The 14,571-nt window shown below is 40.5% G+C and overlaps 1 protein-coding gene across 3 annotated transcripts in view; it reads right to left on the bottom strand.

Annotated features, from left to right (window-relative positions):
• LOC134349403 (C-terminal-binding protein 1-like) overlaps positions 1-6,384 on the bottom strand; it is a 155,350-nt gene extending 148,966 nt beyond the window's left edge. For all 3 annotated transcript variants that reach the window (XM_063053656.1, XM_063053657.1, XM_063053660.1), the window contains exons 1-2: positions 6,248-6,384; positions 6,004-6,083 (exon numbers count right to left, since the gene is read on the bottom strand). The gene's annotated coding sequence lies outside the window, so the exon portion shown is untranslated. The remainder of the gene's footprint in view (positions 1-6,003; positions 6,084-6,247) is intronic.
• Positions 6,385-14,571: the final 8,187 nt, after the last annotated feature.

The raw sequence follows: 14,571 nt of genomic DNA, 5'->3' as shown, positions 1-14,571 counted from the left end.
AGGTAAGTTATTGGAGGGAGTACTAAGAGACAGAATCTACAAGCATTTAGATAGACAGGGACTTACTAGGGAGAGTCAACATGGCTTTGTGCATGGTAAGTCATGTTTGATCAATCTATTGTTATTTTTCGAGGAGGTTATCAGGAAAGTGGATGAAGGGAAGGCAGTGGATGTTGTCTACATGGACTTCAGTAAGGCCTTTGACAAGGTCCCGCATGGGAGGTTATTTAGGAAAATTCAGTCGCTAGGTATACATGGAGAGGTGGTAAATTGGATTAGACATTGGCTCAATGGAAGAAGCCAAAGTGGCAGTAGAGGATTGCTTCTCAGAGTGGAGGCCTGTGACTAGTGGTGTGCCACAGGGATCAGTGCTGGGTCCATTGTTATTTGTCATCTCTATCAATGATCTGGATGATAATGTGGTAAAGTGGATCAGCAAATTTGCTGATGATACAAAGATTGGAGGTGTAGTGGACAGTGAGGAAGGTTTTCAAAGCTTGCAGAAGGATTTGGACCAGCTGGAAAAATGGGCTGAAAAATGGCAAATGGAGTTTAAGACAGACAAGTGTGAGGTATTGCACTTTGGAAGGACAAACCAAGGTAGAATATACAGGGTAAATGGTAAGGCACTGAGGAGTGCAGTAGAATAGAGGGATCTGGGAATACAGATACAAAATTCCCTAAAAGGTAGATAGGGTCATAAAGAGAGCTTTTGGTACATTGGCCTTTATTGATCAAAGTATTGAGTATAAGAGCTGGAATGTTATGGTGAGGTTGTATAAGGCATTGGTGAGGCTGAATCTGGAGTATTGTGTTCAGTTTTGGTCACCAAATTACAGGAAGGATATTAATAAGGTTGAAAGAGTGCAGAGAAGGTTTACAAGGATGTTGCCGGGACTTGAGAAACTCAGTTACAGAGAAAGGTTGAATAGGTTAGGACTTTATTCCCTGGCGCGTAGAAGAATGAGGGGAGATTCGATAGAGATATATAAAATTATGATGGGTATAGATAGAGTGAATGCAAGCAGGCTTTTTCCACTGAGGCAAGGGGAGAAAAAAAAAACAGAGGACATGGGTTAAGGGTGAAGGGGGAAAAGTTTAAAGGGAACATTGAGGGGGGGCTTCTTCACACAGAGAGTGGTGGAAGTGTGGAATGAGCTGCCAGACGAGGTGGTAAATGCGGGTCCTTTTTTCACATTTAAGAATAAATTGGACAGATATAAGGATGGGAGGTGTATGGAGGGATATGGGCCGTGTGCAGGTCAGTGGGACTAGGCAGAAAATGGTTCTGCCCAGCCAAGAAGGGCCAAAAGGCCTGTTACTGTGCTGTAGTTTTTCTATGGTTTCTTTCTATGGGAATGGGACGTGGAATTAAAATGTGTGGCCACTGGGAGATCCTCTTTCCCTGGCGGACAAAGTGTAGGTGTTCAGCGAAATGATCTCCCAGTCTGCGTCGGGTCTCGCCAATATATAGAAGGCCACATCAGGAGCACCGGACGCAGTATATCACCCCAGCCGACTCACAGGTGAAATGTCGCCTCAGCTGGAAGGTCTGTCTGGGGCCCTGAATGATGGTGAGGGCGGAAGTGTAAAGGCATGTGTAGCACTTGTTCCGCTTACAAGGATAAGTGCCAGGAGGGAGATTGGTAGGAAGAGATGGGAGGGACGAATGGACAAGGGAGTCGCGTAGGGAGTGATCCCTGCAGAAAGGGGGTGGGGGCGGGAGGGAAAGATGTGCTTAGTGGTAGGATCCCATTGGAGGTGGCGGAAGTTACGGAGAATTATATGTTGGACCCGGAGGCTGGTGGGGTGGTAGGTGAGGACAAGGGGAACCCTATTCCTAGTGGGGTGGCGGGAGGATAGAGTGAGAGCAGATGTGCATGAAATGGGGGAGATGTGTTTGAGAGCAGAGTTGATGGTGGAGGAAGGGAAGACCCTTTCTTTAAAAAAGGAGGACATCTCCCTTGTCCTGGAATGAAAAGCCTCATCCTGAGAGCAGATGCGGCGGAAACGGAGGAATTGCGAGAAGGGGATGGCATTGGGAAAGAGCTGTTTTGTGATTTTTTTTTTCCTCTTAAATTCTACTGGGTTTCTAGTAAAACAGGAAAGTGTAGGATAATAAGTTTTTGCAAGGCGAATCATTTGACCTGCGTTTCCTAGGATCAATTCATCACCAACAGCTACTGTTTAAACTCCTTATTAGCAGTCCTTTAAAATCCAAGGGTGGAAAAGACTGGTTGTAGCTCACCTTGTTTTCTCCACCATAACACACAAATCAACAATACATTGCTGGCTGGTCTGCAATGTTATCAGTAACCCTGCATGCAAAAGTTGACAATTCAGAGGAATGCAAGGGTTACATTTTTCCCTCCTCCTCTTTCCCATCCAAATTTAGGTTGTAATCAGACACTGAGCATTACTGAAATTAAATGCATGGCTTTATAAGATAGAGCTACAAGATGCCTTATTCACCCATCTGAAAGAACAGGAGCTGGGGAACAAAAACCATACCCAAGAGCACTGTTGAAGTATTTCCAAAGGGGCCAGAGTATTTCAAATCAGCAATTCACACCACCTTCAAGGGGAACTAGGAGTATGGGGAATGAATAATTTTAAATCTATTTTCAGATGAATAAAAATTGGTTTCAGGTCAAAATTTGCAAAAGTCAACCCATCTTCTGGGACCTTACCACAAACTGCATACGCTGCTATTTCCATTTCCTTGCCTGGCCACCGTTGGAGGTTGAAAATGCGCATTCATAACTTGATGCCACATCTAATGTGAAGCTAAATTACTGATACATCATTCTCTCCATCAGAAACTGTGTGCAGCACATTTTTCCCAATCATTTTCTGCATAGGCCTTCATCAGATTTAGCGGTTTATGGCCTCCCCTAGTTGTGTATTCATGTTGCATTTTCTGTAAACTATATAATATTCAACCCCTGGCTGCCCTATTCTCTCCCATCACAGCCTACTTAGTTAGCAATATTGCTAACCCAATATTGGTTCCAGGTCCCATATTCTCATCCTCATCAATAAAATTCTAACCATTATAACCATACAACAATTACAGCTCGGAAACAGGCCATCTTGGCCCTTCTAGTCCGTGCCAAACTCTTCCTCTCACCTAGTCCCACTGACCTTCACTCAGCCCATAACCCTCCATTCCTTTCCTGTCCATATATCTATCCAATTTAACTTCAAATGATAACATCGAACCTGCCTCAACCACTTCTGCTGGAAGCTCGTTCCACACAGCTACCACTCTCTGAGTAAAGAAGTTCCCCCTCATGTTACCCCTAATCTTTTGTCCTTTAACTCTCATGTCCTCTTGTTTGAATCTTCCCCACTATTATCCATCCTAAAATGTTCCTGCTCCCAACTCATTAATTTCCCTGCCTTCACCTCAAATTTTTATTTACCCACACTCCTTTCCATCTTTGCCCCTCATGATATACAGCCATGCTAGCTTTTCTTAACTAATTGCAGTCATCTTTTGATCCTTCCTTGAAACCATTTCTTTGACAATGTTTTTGGTCAGATCCAATTTCAACCCCTTAAGACCGCATGTGTCTGATTGCACTATAGTTACGTCTTGTGGCATTTTCTAACTGCAAGTTGCAATTATCAATCTACATGTGGAATAAAATAAAATCAGAAATTAATTCAACCTCTTGAATTTCCCCTTCAAGACACTTTGGAAATAGAGCCTAGGGGGCCGTCTTGAACTCAATGACACAGAAGATGAATTCGGAGTGTGGAGAATTCAGAGTTTGGGTAAACAGCATAATTCAATTAATGATATACACCGCATCTATTTGATATACTAGATACGTCCAGTACGACCATGCCCTTATCAGATTTACGCACATATGCAGATTGTAGCATCAATGGATTGCTATTACCCATGCCTCTCCCAACCACCTCATTTTATTAACAGTTAACTGAGACTAAATAAGCACAGACCAGAAAGAGCAACACAACAGAACAACTCAGTACTGCATATATTTTTTCTATGAGAAATCAACATTTTCTTGCAACTAATACAACATTTGAATCTCAAAATGCCCAAGGTCAATCACTAACATCTGTATTTGATGGCATATTTTCTTATAGTAAATGTATCAGCTATGTGGACCATGTAAATTGCCTCAGAACTTCAGATCATATAAAAGATGAATATCTTTAACTTTCCTTAGAAAGAGAATACCACAAATCCACTTTAGGTTCCTGTGGCAACCCAAATGTCCAAATGGAATTCAAAGTTCAAAGCAAATTATCAAAGTGCACATATATCACCATAGACAACCCTGATTATTCAGTAATAATAAGTCACCTCACCCACTCACAGATAAACATGCTGAACAGTCCCTGCCTGTCCTCATTCTCTACCCTGTGTATTACATCTTTACAACCAACTGGATGAAGTAGTGAGTTTCAAATGATTGCAGTAAAAGCTAGACTACCAATTTGGTATAGTTCTGAGGAAGCACCATCGTGTTAGTACCACCATTATTTACATCAGCCATTGAACTCAGCCCACCTGCTTTTTCCGGTGAATGCAAAAGCATCCAAAGCAGTATTTCGCAGATACACAAATGCTTTCCAGCATCCCACCCATCAAGTCATTTAATACCCACCCACCGGGACAAATCAGCTTATGTTGTACATAGAACAGTGGTTATACTTTTTTTTGACCGTAAAGCATATTGGGATAACTCGAGGGCATGGTGGATGCATTCAAGACTCTTTACTAGATGATCCACTCAATCTGAAAGAATGTATAGACATTAAATTGGATAAGTTCCGCCCCAATCACTTAATTTAATATTTTCACCTTCAGGAATTGAATCCGGCTGTGCTGACAATGGCACCATTTGTTACATTATTCCTAACTATCCTCGAGGAAATGGTGTTGAGTCCTCATTAATACTACTGCGCTGAGGAAATTCTCCAATGCTGTTAAGCAGGTGCTCGAAGAACACTTCAAAGTATCGTTTAGTGAATAGTTACATAACACAAGAGTTATAACATAGAATCAGCAAACCATTGGTAGAATCTACATTAGGCACTGCCTCAAGAAGGCAAAATCTATCACAGATTCCCACCATCCAGACCATGCTATCTTCACATATCAGGCAAGAGGTACAGAAGCACCAAGTTCAAGAACAGCAACTTTCCTTCAACTATTCAGTTTTTGAACCTACTGACACAATCCTAATCACTACCTCGGTGTAGTGACCACTTTGCACTGCAAAAGACTGTTTAAATTATGTTCTTTCTTATGAACTTGCATATAATTTATGTTTCACTTGTCAATATTGTTTTTCAGATGATATTGTGTGTGATGCTTCGGTAAGGAAGTTTTACATTGTATTTTTGCATGTGACTATAAATCTGACTTTGAAAGTGTTTTCTTTCTCACTTTTTGAAACTCGGAACATTTTTTTTTCTAGTTTAAGATCCTCAGAAAGAATCCAAAATCTGCCTTTGTGCTCTCCAATAGAAATACATCAGCCATTGTAATCAACCGAATGCCACTTCACTTAAATCAAAACTCAATACAGAATTTAGATTCTAAATTTTGCACTGATACAAGGCCAAATTAAAGTATCGAAAGACATGAACTCTGGGGAAGGACGTATGTAAATCACTACAATACTCATTCCCACCTGAAAATTTAGTGATAAAAGTGTGAATATATAATCAAAAAGAACCTTTCAAATAATCATACGCAGTTAAAAACTTCTCAATTAAGTCAAACTGCCATAGAGCTAGAATAAGAACAGTGGAACATGGTGGCTTCTGATGTGATATTTAGAACCAAAATTTGGCAAGATCTAAACTTATAACTTTTATCTGTTCTACAGAAGATGGGCCAGCGAACGTTCAGAATCTCGATTACACTGCGTTAAACGGGGAGGGCGCAGAACCAAAACCTTACTCTTACTCCCGTTAAAAATACGACAAGCATCTCAGACAGCTACGTTTATTAGTTACCTTAATCTGCTCTTTTCACAAAAAGTACTCCAGCTCCTAAACCATGCTGCTTCCTGTTGACTCCCACAGCGAGGCTGTTCCTACCGGAAATACAGAGAGAGAGGGGGGGGGAGAAAGAGAGAGAAAATATAAATAAATAATAAAGTGCGTTGCTGCTGCCGCTGAATTCATTAGCTTTCTGTAGGCCGGACCCAAAGTGCTGGCCGGTAGCGGCACGATTCACACCGCCACCCCTCACACTCACATTGATCAGTAAACTCCACAATCACACTCCGTACAATGTTGCCGCTCCGCACATCCAAGAAACCCCCACGCGTGACGACAGGGCTCGGCGCTCTGACGTCACTGCGCCCCGTCAAACTCCGCCCCTTTCCCTGCCGGCGCTTTTGAACGTGGAGGTTGTTCCTTTCCCGTCGTCGGGCGCGGCCAATCCGGGCTGGCGCCGCTGGACGTTTGAATATTCCCGCTGCTAATTTATTTTAAAGCACCGATGTTTGTCGATGTTTCAGTTCAGTCTTTTCTAATCCCGCCCTCGGCACTTGTTCTGCGACTTGAGATGCTCTGCGGCCTTCGCCACGCCCGACCGGTGCCCCCCCTCCACCCCCGTGCTCGTGCTCACCTGTCAACCAATGGCAGCGTGGCTTTCCGGCTGCTCGCGCTCTCGCCGTTGGCCTCGAGGTTCCCGCTGCCGTGTCGTGGAGAGACGTTGGAACTCCCTGGTGCATTGGTGAAACCCCGCGGTTGTGTGCACGTCCACTCACCACTCTATAGAAAGTATTTCAGAATGGGTTGGAAAGGCTAGGGGAAAACAAGTAATTCACAAGGATATGGGAGGGCTTGGGTTATAAGGAGAGGCTGAATAAGCTGAAACTATGTTCTTTAGAGTGTATGAAGTTGACCTTCTTTCAAATGTTTGTAAAATCATGGGGGGCATAGAGAAACTGGATGGTCATGGCCTTTTTTCCCAGGGTAGGGGTGTCTAAGAGGGGAAAAGATTTAAAAGGGATCTGTAGGGCGACTTTTTCAGAGAAGGGGTGAGATTTCGAAACACTAAAATGCATCGTTTGCATTAGCAACCAATACTGCCAAGGGTCTCATGAGGGGAAGTGTCGCCACACGTTCTGGCGCCAACATAACTTGCCTCATAATGCTCTCAGAACAACACCTAACACAAAACAGAACATACCAAGAGATAAAAGATTAACAAGCTCAGTGCCTCTGGTGTGTGGAATGAGCTGCTAGAGGAAATTGTACAATTAGAATGTTTAAAAGGCTGGAACTTGGAATGGAAAGGTTCAGAGGGATTATTAACCAAACAGGAAAATGGGACCTGGGTCAGCATAGATGAATTAGGCTGAAGGGCCTCTTCTCATTCTGTGTAACTCTACAAGTAGAACAGGGAAATTGAGCTGATTGCCCTTAATCAGGGTTTGGATTCATGAAGAGTTACAGAATAGGCTGGTGAATAATGCTATCCTGGGTGAGGAACATTGAATAAAATGTAGGAATATCAGCACAAACATAAGTGGTACATTTTTGAAGTGTGCACATGAAATGAGTGTTGCTAGTAGTCAGCAGGTCAAGCAGTATCTGGAGAGACAAGTAGAGGCCAGCCACCTTTCATTTGAACTGCATGAGGTGTTGCAAGCAATGAAAAGGTTCTTGTAAATATTGGCTAAGGTACAGATGAAAATTATGCTTATTCTCCTCAAAAAATGAATATTTCAGGTCCATCTGCAAAGATGCATGAAAACTTTGCCTAATGTCTCTCCCAAAAGACTACACCTCTAACCACATAGCACTGCCTGAGCTTTTTTACAACGTTTCAAGTAGATGTGATCAATCATTGGGAGGGTTTTACCCGTGTACTACCTTTTGTAGTACTTTCTGCTGAAAGGCTTTGAGATATAGAATGGTCATCGGAGTACCTCACTATAATCAATGGGGGAAGGAACTCACAATCGTAGAAGGCACGTAATGGGCCAATATATCTTGTAATTTTGGTGCTGAATAGTGTGGGAGGATTCTGAAAAGAAAAACTTGGAGCTTGGTGATACTGTATGTCTAAAGCCTGCACTTTCTTGTCCCAAAATTTCAGTGTCTAATGTTTCTGATTATTTGAGAAATGTGATCATGAAAAAAGCAGCAGGAGATTAGTCTTGTCCAGAAATGGACAAAGTATGAGCATAGTTCTGACTCAACTGCATGAATAAAAGATGAAGTGATGATGGGTTAACAAATTGACAATGATGCTGCCTGTAATGGTTTTCAAATTTTAACCTGCTAACTATTCATTCCAGACCTGAACAATACTAATTGTACCTTGCCAATACTGGCATTGTTGTGTTAGTAGTTTCTCCAGGATCACCAATCATTCTCATATTGTCCATAATCAGTTAAGCTGAGTAACAAGCGCTACTAAAGAAGTTGCACACAAAGCCAGAAATTAGTTGAAATGCTTAAATATTGAATCCTGGATGGATCAATGTGTCAAAATGGTGAATCCAACATTCCTATCACGCTGATAACAATTTAATGCCATTTGTGGCTGGCAGGGCCTCATGAGTTTATTTTCTGTCATATAATGCTTTAAGTCCCAAGCAGGAAGTGATGGAACACTATTTTGCAGTGCCAATTTTAATAAGAACCATTAATTACTTTTTAACTTTATTGCTTTATTTACATTGTTGGCTCTGTAACATCATAAATTAAAGGGATACTTATGGTTTCTCCAATATGCTGCTTGAAACTCCAGGAACACATATATTGACCTCAATACTCCATTTAATCACATCTGCTGCTCTATAAAATACCTGTAAAATATCACAACAGTCATGTATAAGGCCTTGAAAGGCTGCACCCAAAACATTGAGAATATAAATATCGGTAGGCATTGTATGGGACTTTGTGGCAAAAGAATACCAAATGTCTTGTCCAAAGATCATGTACAACAAGGAATTTCATGGAAACACATTCATAGTAGCTTCATGAAACTATTTGCTGTATATAACAGGATTTGCCAATGACAACATGATTTTTAATTTCTGACTATTAAGTATGTGGAGAATAAAACATCACAGTGTGGGAAGTAACATTGGCCTGAATAAAGAGTTGACTGATGCGCTGATAACAAAGAGTACCACATGCGAGATTTTCTGATTTCCAAAATGTAATGAGATTGATGCTGAGGTGTAAACTTTTAGAGTTTATATAAATGACAAATTAAAGGGCTGAAGGTATAGATGTTAAATTTTCTGATTTCATAAATGTAAATAGCAGAAGATATCAAGATTATACACAGGAATTTAGATAAATTGAGTGGGAAAATGTCTAATGAGTAGAGAATAAATGTGGGAAGATTTGTAAGTGTTCAACTCGACAGGGAGAATAATAAAGCAGCAAAATAAGTGGTGATAGACTGCAAAATTGTTTGGGTGTTATACCATAATTCACAAAAAGGCAAACATGGACACACAGCAAGTGTTTAAACACCAACTGTTTATTCATTTCCGTAGATGCTGTCTGACCTGCTGAGTTCCTCCAGCATTTTGTGTGTGTTGCTAAGGAAAGCTGGATGAAATGAATGGAAAAGTAGGGAAATGATGCTTCATTTATTTAGGATATAGATGAGACCCCACCTGGGGTATAGCTAATAAAGATGCTGGTGCATTGGAAACACTTCAGGAATGTTTACTGGACTATTATCTCTGGAATGGACAGGTCTTCTTAAGACATAAGTTTGGAAAAGTTAGGGTTGCTTCTGTTGGAGTTTTAAATGTGAAAGGGGTCTTGAGTGAAATACCTAAGATCCTGAGGGGGTCCTCACAGCGTGCATGTGGAGACAATGTTTCTCCTTGTGGGAGAATATACAACAAAAAGCTGGGAATAAGAGATTGCCTATTTAATTCACACATGGTCAGGTGGTTAAGGTGTTCGTCTAGTGATCTCAAGGTTGCTAGTTTGAGCCTCAGCTGTGGCAGCGTGTTTGTGTCCTTGAGCAAGGCACTTAACCACACATTGCTGTAGTGTCTGTGTGAGGAGTGGCGCCCCACACAGACTTCCAATCTGCTCCTTGTAAGGCATGAAAGTGCCTGATGCAGGCCTGTCATGGTCTGAGTCAACATTCCCTCCCCTCCATTTAATCCACAAATGAGGAAAAATCTTGGTGAGCAAGGCCAAGACTACCACTGCTCTCTGGGAATAGAGCTGAGGTTACAAATAGATCAGTATGATCTTCTTAATGTACAAAGTAGGCTCCAGGAACTATGATGTACTATTCCTAATTTGTATTTTCATATTTAAAGAAATGGAAATTCAAAATTGCCACAGGTTGAACAATATTTGTAACAATAGTTTTGCAGCTATTATCCATATCTAGTCTAAAATTATCGTAACAGAAGAGACTACAGAGTGCCATGCAATTTACCATGTAAAAGGAATCCTCTTCCCTTTGTGTAGTTTTCCTTCACATTGTTCCGGTCCTAAAAATAGTGCCGATGAGGTCTGCACAGAATAACATGTCATGTAATGTATATTATAGTTAACAGCAAAGAAGGATGTCAGTTCAGGATGTACTATAGATTAAGAGTACAAGGAGTCAAACAGGATATGCACATTCAGAACCATAAAATCTGTGGTTTAGTCTTATCCTGAGTGTATGCTTTCTGTTAGTGCTCATCTTTCTGATAATTAAAGTGCTATAATTTTAAATTATTAGAGAGGGAATGATGAGCAAACTGCCTTCAGTAGTTGAGTAAACAAGACAATCAAAAGGTAGAAGATTTAGAAAATTGGTCATGAGCAACTTACTTGAATAGATTTGTGAGGCCACAGTGGTGTGATCCAAAATTATGTTTTTGTAAGTACAGTAGTCATGTCTTTCTCTTAGATGGACCTCAGCCATCTAAGAGAAAATTGTTTCAAAATTCGAAGCTAAACAATGCCAGGTATTCGGGAGCAACAACAGATGATGCTAATGCAAGTAAATACCAAGATATTTTTCTTATCTATTTTTAACTTTTACTGCAGGTGTGGTCCCAGACAAATTCCAGCATATTGGGGCAGGGAAGCATTGAAAATGAGTTTAAACCCGAAGAAGTAATTTTTTTATCCAGCATCAGTTTTCCATAACATCTCAAAAACATCTTTTAAAACATCGGTTTACTTTGCTTCTTTCTCTCCCATTACGAAATAAATATATGAATGGCAGTGTGAGATGTATGTCTTCTAATCTATTACCAGGGTCAGTGTTGATATGTGACCTATTCCAGGTATCTGACCTTGTCCGATATCCCATAACACCTAGGTTAACAAAAATCTCTCTAATTAGGTTTATAATCAACAAATCAACAGTGTTTGAGGAAAAAGGTTCCAATCTTCTTATACTGTGTGCTTTCTAACTTTGCTGCCAAAAGGTCTGGCTTGAGTTTTTAGACAGTGCTGCTCTGAACAGTACCCAGGATGTGGCTAAAAATTAAAATGGGATATTGGAAATCTGTGTCCAAAGGGCAATGTTACGATAATCATGGGGGAGTTTACTATGCAAGTATATTGGGAAAATCAGATTGGGGCTGATCTTGGAGGCCATGAGAGAGAATATGTAGAATTTCTATGAGATGGCTTTTTAAAGCAGCTTGTGGTTGAGCCCACTCGGGGATCAGATATTCTAGATTGGGTTTTGTGTAATGTACCAGATTTGATTAGGGACCTTAAGGTAAAGGAACCCTCAGGAGATAGTGATCATAGTATAGAATTCACCCTGCAATTTGAGAGGGAGAAGCTAAAGTCAAGGCATCAGTATTACGTTGGAGTAAAGGGAATTACAGAGGCATGAGAGAGGAGCTGGACAAAGTTGATTGGAAGGAGACACCATCAGGAGTGACAACAGAGTAGCAAAGGCTGGAGTTTCTGGGAGCAATTTGGAGGTGCAGGATATATACATCCCAGGAAGAAGTGGTATTCTAAAGGCAGAATGACACAACCGTGGTTGACAAGGGAAGTCAAAGCCAACATGAAAGCAAAAGGGAGGGCATATAATAGAGCAAAAATTAATGGGAAGTTAGTGGATCAGGAAGCTTGTACTAACCAACAGAAGGCAAGTAAAAAGTCTCACGGTGGTGTCTGAAAAGAGGATGCTGTCTAAGTTGCATGCCATCTTGGTCAATGTCTCCCATCCACTACATAATGTACTGGGTGGGCACAGGAGTACATTCAGCCAGAGACTCATTCCACCAAGATGCAGCACAGAACGTCATAGGAAGTCATTCCTGCCTGTGGCCATCAGACTTTACAACTCCTCCCTTGGACGGTCAGACACCCTGAGCCAATAGGCTGGTCCTGGACTTATTTCATAATGTATTGGCATAATTTACATATTACTATTTAACTTTATGGTTGTATTACTATTTATTATTTATGGTGCAACTGTAACAAAAACCAATTTCCCCTGGGATCAATAAAGTATGACTATGATAAGGAGGGAAAAGATGAAATATGAAGGTAAGCTAGCTGATAATATCAAAGAGGATACCAAAAGTGTTTTCAAATATATAAATAGTAAAAGGGGCAAGAGTAGTTATTGGAATACTGGAACATAACGCTGGAGAGGTAGTAATGGGGACAAGGAAATGGGTGGAAAACTGAGCAAGTATTTTGCATCAGTCTTCACTGTGGAGATCTGAGACTGTTAGGGGCAGAAGTGAGTGCAGTTGGCAGGGGGGAACTGAAAGGTCTGAAGTCACCTGGACCAGATGCACTGCAGGATTCTGAAGGAGGTAGCTGAAGAGGTTGTGGAGGCATTAGTAATGATCTTTCAAGAATCAATAGATCCCAGCATGGTTCTGGAGGATGGGAAAATTAGCCAGAGGGTGGCGAATCTGGAATTCATTGCCACAGGCAGCTGTGGAAGCCAGGTCATTGGGTATATATTTAAGGCAGAGGTTGATAGGTTTTGATTAGTCAGGGTGTGAAAGATTACAGGGAGAAGGCAAGAGAATGGGGTTGAGAGGGGTATGGATCACCATGATCAAATGGCAGAGCAGACTCAGTGGGCTGAATGGCCTGATTCTGCTCCTATGTCTCATGGTCTTCTTACATCCCTGAGGAAAAGATACATTTTCTACCAAGCATCATCCTTCTTACTGTTTTCAGTCCAATCACCCTTTTGCCTTCTAAAATCAAGGGAATACAATCTGCTTTGTTTAATCTCTTTGTAATTTAACATTTGGTGTCCAGGCATTCTGATAAAGTTAGTTTGCAATCCCTTCAAGATTAATGTAAAAGATGTGCTGCCCAACTCAAAATATTCTTCTTTATATTGTTCGAGGAAAAAAGTAGAAAAGTAATCCCACAGCTGAAGCCTTGTTCAGACTTGCCATATTACATTGAATTATAAATAGCTCATTTTTGCTTCAAGAGTTCAAGAGTTTTATTCTTATAGCTGTCATTAGCAAAATTATAAAGCTAAAGCAGCTCCCACCCACAGCACTTTCAAAAATGCTGAAGGCTTTGTACAGCTGATAGGGTTTGATGGAAGACTTAATGATTGATACACACAAGTAGGGGAAATCATATACAAATAAACATCCATATTTTTCCTGATACTTTAATGCTTTGTTTCCCACCACAAGTAAGTAAAATAACTGCAACAGGACATTTCAGAGGTTAAGTAAAGTTCAACAGATTCTTTATTTAAACTAATTCTTTCTGCTGGTATCTGGCGCATGGAAGAAACCTAACTGATATACAGTACTTACTGTCTCACCAAATAACCCAACATAGTAGGTTCCAGCGATTTTTGACAGAATTATCTAACGTGATGCAAATCATCTAATTCCCATTCTTCAGGTTCTCCTCCAATATTTTCTCCTGCATCAAAATACTTTTCCACCCACCTTCTTATACCTCACTGCCATCTTCTTCCTGAGATTCCTTCCTCCTGCCTCCAGTAAATTACTCCTTTTCCTCTATGCATTTTAGTTTTCACTTTAATTTCTTTTGTTATGACTTACCTAACCATGTTTCCTCATTCTATTTTCTCATTAATATATAGTAATAGTAAATCAATGCTGATGTTGTATTCCTTAACTAGCCCTGTACTTCTAGATTGTAGACTTAAATTTCTTGATATACAAAGCTGGCGTGTGTATTCTAATAAATGTTCTACTCGTAAGATCCAAATACTTTCATCTCTGCTCCAATTAAAATCCTAGCTTTGAACATGTATTCCTAGTTTTCAAAGGTATGATTTCACAGTTTCACACATGGAATTTTTTCTGCCACATATCTGCTTCTCCACTTACTCTCTATCTGGTCTACTGTGCCTTCACAATCTTTAGCATAATTTGCCATTTCTGCAATTAGCCAGATGAATCATTACCTGAACCTCTGATTATGCACAACCTTGACAAAGATTCTTATAGAAAGCAATTGAATGCAAATATATATACTTTTTTAATTTATGTGAAAGTACAGGAAAAATCGATGGTTCTAACTCATGTTTTTAAATGTGAAAGGAAATGGAGTATTTGATCTTGAATCTATAAATAGAGGTATAATTCTAATTTGACT

Source organism: Mobula hypostoma, chromosome 7, assembly GCF_963921235.1.
Source record: "Mobula hypostoma chromosome 7, sMobHyp1.1, whole genome shotgun sequence".
NCBI lineage: Eukaryota > Metazoa > Chordata > Chondrichthyes > Myliobatiformes > Myliobatidae > Mobula > Mobula hypostoma.
Note: the sequence above shows the minus strand (reverse complement) of the source record. Positions and strands in the feature narration are given on the sequence as shown.